Source organism: Arvicanthis niloticus, chromosome 14 (assembly GCF_011762505.2).
Source record: "Arvicanthis niloticus isolate mArvNil1 chromosome 14, mArvNil1.pat.X, whole genome shotgun sequence".
NCBI lineage: Eukaryota > Metazoa > Chordata > Mammalia > Rodentia > Muridae > Arvicanthis > Arvicanthis niloticus.
Window position 1 is genome coordinate 11,978,354 of NC_047671.1, and position 8,349 is coordinate 11,986,702.

The window sequence follows — 8,349 nt, forward strand, 5'->3', positions numbered from 1 at the left end:
GGACATGAACTGTAGTCTGGGCACCTTTGGATCTGTCTTGGAATTTCTCAGCCTCCATAATCACATGAACACGAACCTAAGACACCTCTTATTTAGCTATTTTTTATTTTTGCTTGTAAGACAGGATTCCCCATGTTGTTCAGGTTTTCCTGGTCCAGAATCCTAGGTCTAGGGAGGCATGTGTAACCAAATACTGACCAGAAGCCACTTAAGGGAAGAAGAGCTTATGGTGGCTCACAGTCACACTTAGCCACTGTAACCAAATACTGACCAGAAGCGACTTAAGGGAAGAAGAGCTTATGGTGGCTCACAGTCATAGGGTACCAGTCAGCTTGACAGAGAAGACCTGGGGATGGAGGACAGCTCTTGGTCATTTTAGCTGTGGCAGCTGGAGTGTGAAGCTGCTGCTCACATCTGGGCAACTTAAGAAGTAGAAAATGTCACTTGGGAGGCAGAGGCAGGTAGATTTCTGAGTTCGAGGCCAGCCTGGTCTACAGAGTGAGTTCCAGGACAGCCAGGACTATACAGAGAAACCCTGTCTCGAAAAACTGAAAAAAAATAAAAAAAAAAAAACAATAAGAACAAACAAACAAAAAAGAAGCAGAAAAGGAAGTATGAATGCCTCTCTGGCTTCCTCCTTCCATCATTCTATTCAGTCTGGGATCCCCATTTGAGGGATAGTGTAACCTGTCCAAGCTCAGGGCAGGTCTCCTCTCAGCCAGTCCTTTCTGAAAATGCCCTCAGAGACATAGACAAGGTGAGCCTCACTAATCTAATCAAGTTGACAATGAAAACAAGCCGCTCCATCCTGGCTTTAGATCTGTCTGTCTGTCTCATATTTGTTTTGGCCCTATGAACAATCTTACTAATATAGACCTGTCACTTGCTGCTAACGAATAGAATGGAATATGGCAAAGTGAAGAGATTTTAATCCCCAGTGACACATATGCACACACACACATACACATGTACACACACATACACATGCACACGCACACACACATGCACACGCACATACACATACAAACACTCACACACATGCACACATTCACACACATGCACGCACACATGCACACATACACACACATACACACATGCACACATACACGCACATGCACATGCACACATGTACCCACATGCACACACATGCACACGCACATACACATACACACACACACATGTACACATGCACGCACATGCACACACACATGTACACACATGCACACACAAACATGCACATGCACATACACATACACACATACACACACATGCACACATACATGCACATACACATGCACACACACACAAAGTTGTCATGGGACTGGAAGTGTAGCACATAAGAGGCCCTGGCTTAAATGGATAAGTACACCACTTTGTTGTAGTAGATCAATGGGAGATGGCTGAAGACTTCTGGGCCACGTTTAGCTCATCCCATCAAGATGACCACCCGCAAGGGAATGAGAATTCTGCTAACAGCCCAAGGAGTCTCGGGATGGGGGTATTTTTCCTCAGCTAAGTTCCCATGAGACCTAGGCCGCTGTTCCGATCCTATTCCCAAGCCCTTGATTTCAGTTTTTGAGAGCTAAAAACAATGCCAATCTGCACTGGCATGGCTCTCCCACTCCAGAAGCTCAGCTAAGGGACTTCCGGCTTAATCTGCTAGATGGAACAATTGCTGAGCTGCCTGGGAGCTAGGACCCAGGGATGCCCTTTAACCTCCCCAGGTCTTAGTTACTCACCTGGATTGGCAGGATGGGAGTGGGGTAGTGTTGGGGGAGTGGGGGTTCTGTGTGGCTGCTCTAGGTCATGACTGGGAGTCTTTCAGGCTTCAGCTTTTGGAGAGACCTTGTACAGCTCAGTGGCTGATTCCTCTAGTTCTCAATCTGAGAGGCTTGAGCCACCTACAAGGGTTGCCTAAGGTCATCTTGAAAACACAGATATTTGCATTATGATTAATAACTGTAGCAAAATTACAGTTCTGAAGTAGTGACAAAAATAATTTTGTGGTTGGGGGCACCACAACATGAGGAGCTGTATTAAGGGGTCGCATCACTGGGAGGATTGAGGAACCCTGCTCTAGTATGTCTGTGTGGGTTAGTGGGTCTATCCCTCTCTTGAGAGAGCAGAGGGGATTGTGGGCCCAAGAGCTATGATGTTGAAGTAGCTAAGGTACAGGCAGAGGATATGCAGACAGCTGGCGACTCCTCCTGGGTGCCTCTTGACCCATCTGCTAGGCTGGCCACTGACTGCAGCTGGCTTGGCTCCTGGCCGCAGAGGGAGTCGGTTTTCAAGAGCAGGGAAAAGAAACATTCTCTTTTCCCTGCTTGGAAGGCAAGCTCCACTGTGCTAAACACTGGCCCTGTCACATTTAGGAGAAGGAAAGGATCGCAGCTTGAGATCCCTGCCCCAGTGCTTTGGAAGCTCTTGGGCTTGTTCCCTAGAACTGGCCTGGACCCTCTGGAGCAGCAGAGGGAGGATTGGAGTCAGGTTTCCTGTTGGCTCTTGGCGATCGGATCGTCGTTTGAAGCCACAAGGCTGGGTTTCTGTATGTCCCCACCCAGCCAACTGCCTTGTCTCCCTACATCCCAACTCTCTGGTTATCAGTTCCATCCTCCCTAACACCCCCCACTTCGACTACCCACTCATCCCAGGAGTAGTGAGTGCATCATGAATCCTCCGCCTCCCCTCCCCCAACAGTCCCTTTGCACACACAGCTAAACTCTCCTCTGCCTAGCTAAAGGGATTGTCCCTTATTAAATTCCTTGGGGGATGATCTCATTAAGCCTCGTTATGGGGCACTTCTATTTCAGGGACAGTAAATTTGCTGCAATCTATGGGCAGCTAGTTAATTGAAACCCAAGGAAGGGGCTGGGGGAGGGGGCGGGGATAGAGAAGCCTGAACACACAGGAACTGGGTGGCCAAGCCTGGAGCTGGCACAGAGAACAGGAGGAGGCTGAGGTTCAGGAGGAGCTGGGGTACACATGAGGGCAGCTGATAAAGGGAGGTTCTGAGCCACAGAGGGGGAGGAGACAACAGAGCCTGGTGCAGTAAGCTGGCCTTGTAGCTGCCTGCCAGGCTTTGTGCTCACCCCAGACAGCCAGAGTCCAGACTGGCCCCAAGTGATAAGAACCTAGGTTAGGATGCAGCCACTTCAATGGAAAAGAAGGAGGAACAGGAGAACTTGGAAACTAATTTGATACGGGGATGAGGGAGAGAAAGGAGTCCAAGATGACCTCTAAAGATCCCTGGAGAATGGGGACAGGTGCCTGACCACAAGCCCAGCAGAGGCCTTAGGCCAACGTCAAGTTCATTTGCTCTATTGTTTCAATAGTCTGTCTTCACTCACATCTTCAGGAAGCGTTTCCTGTCTTCCAGTTCTTCATCTATTCACGTCTACATTCAGCTCCTAGCCTTCTATGGCTCAGAGCTTAAGCTGAGGCCAGACAGGACCAGTACAAACAGGAGCACACCTTGGGTGGAACAACTCGGAACCCCTGCAGAGCACTTAGCAGCGCTCAGAATCTCTTTGACTTCACTTTCCTCAGCTACAAGCCATTGTATAACTTTCAGGGCAGTTGCAGAAGAGCCGAGAATATAAACACCGGGGAAGCGTCTGGTAGCAGACCTTAGTGTCAGATGAGCTCAGGACTTTTGATAGTGCTTGGAGACAAGTGGCCTCTAACCTGCCTGCTTTGTTGTTCTCTTAAGAGGCCTGGGCTTCATTGTGTGTAAAAGAAGCTGGTAGGCTTTGGTGATTTCCCAGAACTTTTCTTTTTCTATGTTGTTATTTGAACAGATGTAGATGCACCTGCCAGCGTGGTCTCAGGCTGGGGATGTAGCTGAGTGGTTGGGTGTTGGCCTAACAAGTGTGAGGGCCTGGGTTGGTTCTCCAGCACTACCAGGAAAAAGGAAAGACACAGTTGGGGTTCCACTTAAGTGTGTGCGAGTTCTGTGATTCCGGAAAAGGACCACAGAGGCTGGTGCCATAAACCTTCATTGTAATTCCTTGTTATTTTCATGTAGCCAGAGTCCTGAGTGTCTCTGGACTCCTCTCTCTCTCTCTCTCTCTCTCTCTCTCTCTCTCTCTCTCTCTCTCTCTCAAATTTTTTTTTCTACTTACCAGGCATGGAGGTACAAGCTTTCTTTAATCCCAGCACTCAGGAGGCAATGGCAGGCAGATCTCTGTGAGCTGAATGATATGGAGGATAACCTGGTCTCTATAGAGAGTTAAGAGAATTCCAGGATGGCTGGAGCTACATAGTAAGACCCTGTTTCAAAACAAAAACAAACAAACAAACAAAAAACCCCGAAGGATTTGTTTTTATTTATATGTCTCTGTATATGGACATGGATTTCCAGAGAGACCAGAAGAGGGTGTCTGATCCCCTGGAGCTGGAGTATACAGTTATTGACTGCCTGACGTGGGTGTTAGGAACTAAATTCAAGCCAGTATGTACTCTTATGTAGACCCATCTCCAGCCCCTCTGGCCTGTTGCTGGAAAGCAGCAGCCCTGACTGGTCCTCTCTGCAGAGCTTGCCTGCCTACAATCCTTTGGCTGGCTCTCATGTGAGGTGACTGTCCCAGTGCAGAGGCGAGGCTCAGTGTTGCTCTGGAGGGGCATTTCGTGGTCACATGCTAGCCTGGCGATCTGCAGCAGGTGTCCATAAAGAGGTCCTTCCATTGTATTTCTTACGGTCTTCTCCTCCACCCCTCCCATTTACAGGCGACTGCCAGGCTGGTGATTCCTAGTGTCAAGAGACCTGGGTGGAAGGAACAAGTGTCAACAGTTCTTCTTGTCTTTCAAGAAAAATCTAAACTTGTTTCCATGTGTGCTGTTGAGTGGGGAAGGGAATAGGGTGAAAGATGGTAAGGCGTTTTGAGAGAAGCAATTCTCGGAGCCTCGGTTGGGAGAAAGATGCCGCTGCGCCCATCTTTGCACAACTGTCCATTTCAGAGGGGTCCTAAGAGGATCTTGGGGATTCCAGCCTTGGGAAAGGTCTCCCCACCTGTGGCACGAGGCCGAGACCCTACCATAGTGTATTGCTGGGTCTGGGCAAGTGAGGAACGTGCTAGATGAAGGTCCTATAGTTCTGGACAATTGGATTCTGGGAGTATCTTGCAGGAAAGAGAGAGAATGAGGCATTGATAATAATGAAAGAAGCCGCCTGGCTGTGGTGGCGCACGCCTTTCATCCCAGCACTTGGGAGGCAGAGGCAGGCGGATTTCTGAGTTTGAAGCCAGCCTGGTCTACAGACTGAGTTCCAGGACAGCCCGGGCTACACAGAGAAACCCTGTCTCGAAAAACCAAGAAAAAAAATAATGAAAGGAGCCTTTCTGGTAGGTGGGGGCCTTGGAGTAGAAATCAGACTGGTTTGGATGGGGGTATAAACTAGGCATTGGAGTGAACTCTTGCTTAGCACGTGTGAGACTTTAGATAAACAGGCAGATTTACAACCGATATATTGAAGGTAGACAATAGATAAACAGATAGACTATAGATAAGTAGATGATTGATTTAGGTAGGTAAGTAGGTAGATAGGTGCCTCAATGGGAGAGTTCTTTTTTTGTTTTGTTTTGTTTGTTTTTCAAGACAGGGTTTCTCTGTGTAGTCCTGGCTGTCCTGGAACTCACTCTGTAGACCAGGCTGGCCTCAAACTCAGAAATCCGCCTGCCTCTGCCTTCCAAGCGCTGGGATTAAAGGTGTGCGCCACCACTGCCAGACTTCTTCTTTTCTTTTTTTCTTTCTTTCTTTCTTTTCTTTTTTTTTTTTAAGATTTATTTATTTTATGTATGAGTACACTGTTGCTCTCTTCAGACACACCAGAAGAGGGCATCAGATCCCATTACAGATGGTTGTGAGCCACCATGTGGTTGCTGGGAATTGAACTCAGGACCTCTGGAAGAGCAGTTGGTGCACTTAACTGCTGAGCCATCTCTCCAGCCCCCGGGGGCAGTTCTTATATGGGTGAGTTGGAAGACAAGATATTATTCAGTATACAGGGATTCTGAATATCTTGTTATTCCTTGAAATGCTGCTACACTTACACCACACACAGACACATGTCCTGTAGAAATGTTGCCACATCTTTAACTGACCCAGAGTCTGCTCTATCCTTCCTCACCGTTTTGAGGAGTGTTTTGTCATTCCTGAGCCTGGGTGGATGGTGGCCATCTTCACAGTGGCCTGTGACAACTGGGCACAAAGAGAATCTTGTCAATGGATGGGTGCTTCCAGTTGGAGACCAAAGACCCAGCTAAGTAATGAGCCCCTCCATTTTTCCAGTATTAAGAACCATGGTGGATAAGATGGCACAGATAAAGTTCAACCAACCGCAGATGAAGGCCTGCCTAGAAGGGTCTGTGCAAGACAAGCAGGAGCCCTCCAGATCTGAAGACTGTGCAGCCAGCTAGCTAGCACCAGGCCTAACACTAGGGGATAAGAGCAAGAATAGAGCCTAGGCTCCCTGCAGATCGTATGGACGATCACTGCTTCCAACCTTGGCTACCTGGAAGAACCCTATCTCTACATGTAGATACAGCCATCGAGACTACACTAGACGAGGCAATGAGAGATCAAAGAGAAGAAACGGTAGATGGGGACAAGAGGGAAGAAACACCTGTTGGCTTGAAGCAGAAGCAGACTTGAGGTAGCGGCTTGCCAGCGGGCTGCAGTGAAACCAGAGGCATGGTATCTTTTCTGCCACTAGCCTGGCAGGTGTTGACAGGGAAGTTGGCCTTGGCAATGACTGAGCATCTCCAACCCCAGTAGCCAGGGGCAATCTCTTTCTGAAGGACAAGCCTCCTGGCCTTTGCTGTCTCTTCCATTTCGAGATCTCCTGAGAGTTTCCGCCTGTGAACACAGCCTGCCAAGGGGCAGGCTGAAGGAGAAGGACTGCATGAGAGAATGGGGAACCTGTCGGGGTAAGCTTCCTGCAGCCTCATGGCATGGTTCCCCAGTTTGGGTTGCCTCTCATTTTGGCGTGGGTTTGAGATGTGTCCTAAAGTTTCTGGAGAAAATTAGAAGGATTGCAAGTGAAATTTGGTAATGCTGTATGAGAAGGCCTGGAACATGCGCACGTTTGGATCCTTGTGTGTCTTCTCTTTGGGAGGGGGGCATTTAAAACAGGGTTTCTTTGTGTAACTCTGGCTGTCCTGGAACTCACTCTGTAGATCAGGCTGGCCTCAAACTCAGAGATTCGCCTGCCTTTGGCCCCTCTGTCCGCTAGTACTGAGATTAAAGGTATGAGCCACCAACACCCCACTGGAGCCTTCTTTATTTTGATATACTTGTGCTATGTAAGTGTTCTAACCCTGACCTGATATCCCCCAGCACACTGGAATTCTGGCTACACTTTAATTTCAGCCCTGCTGATTGTGGATTCCTTACCTATGACAATGATTCTCTCTCCCTCTCCCTCTCCCTCTCCCTCTCCCTCTCCCTCTCCCTCTCCCTCTCCCTCTCCCTCTCCCTCTCCCTCTCCCTCTCCCTCTCCCTCTCCCTCTCCCTCTCCCTCTCCCTCTCCCTCTCCCTCTCCCTCTCCCTCTCCCTCCCCCTCCCCCTCCCCCTCCCCCCTCCCCCTCCCCCTCCCCCCTCCCCCTCCCCCCTCCCCCTCCCCCCTCCCCCTCCCCCTCCCCCTCCCCCTCCCTCTTTATTTTTCTCTCAGTGATCACAACACCAATATCAATAAAACTGGTTTAGTTCATTTTATTATTTTGAGTTATTTCTTCTTAGACTGCAAATTCTAGACTTTCCTGGTATTTCCCAGGTCTGGCTTTGAGACATAGAATCAATATGCACATGAATGTGTGTTAAACTGGCTCTCCTGGGCTAACAAAGTATGATTTGAAGGTTCCGTAAACCTGGCTTTCTAATGAATCTGTCTTGCTGTCTAAAATCTCTACACTCTGTCTCTGACAAATTCTGGGAGGTGTTTTTATAGTTGGACAGTGTGTTCTGTCACTTGGGGGGACACCATATTGGTCATTTACCATTGCAACTTGATACTAGCTATAGTCATCTGAGAGGAGGGACTCTCAGTTGAGAAAATGCCTTCATAAGATCCAGCTGTATATAAGCCTGGAGAACATTTTCTTAGTGATTCATGGGAGAAGGCTCAGTCAATGTGGGTGGTGCCCTGCCTGGGAAGGCTCAGTCAATGTGGGTGGTGCCATGCCTGGGCTGATGGTTCTGGATTCTATAAGAAAGCTAGCTGAGGCAGCAGCCCTCCACAGCTCCTGACTGGTTTGAGGTTCTACTTTGGCTTTCCTCAATGGACCCTAACTCAGGATGTCTAAGCCAAATAAACCCTTTCCTTCCCGACTCGCTTTTGGTTATGGCAGCATGTTC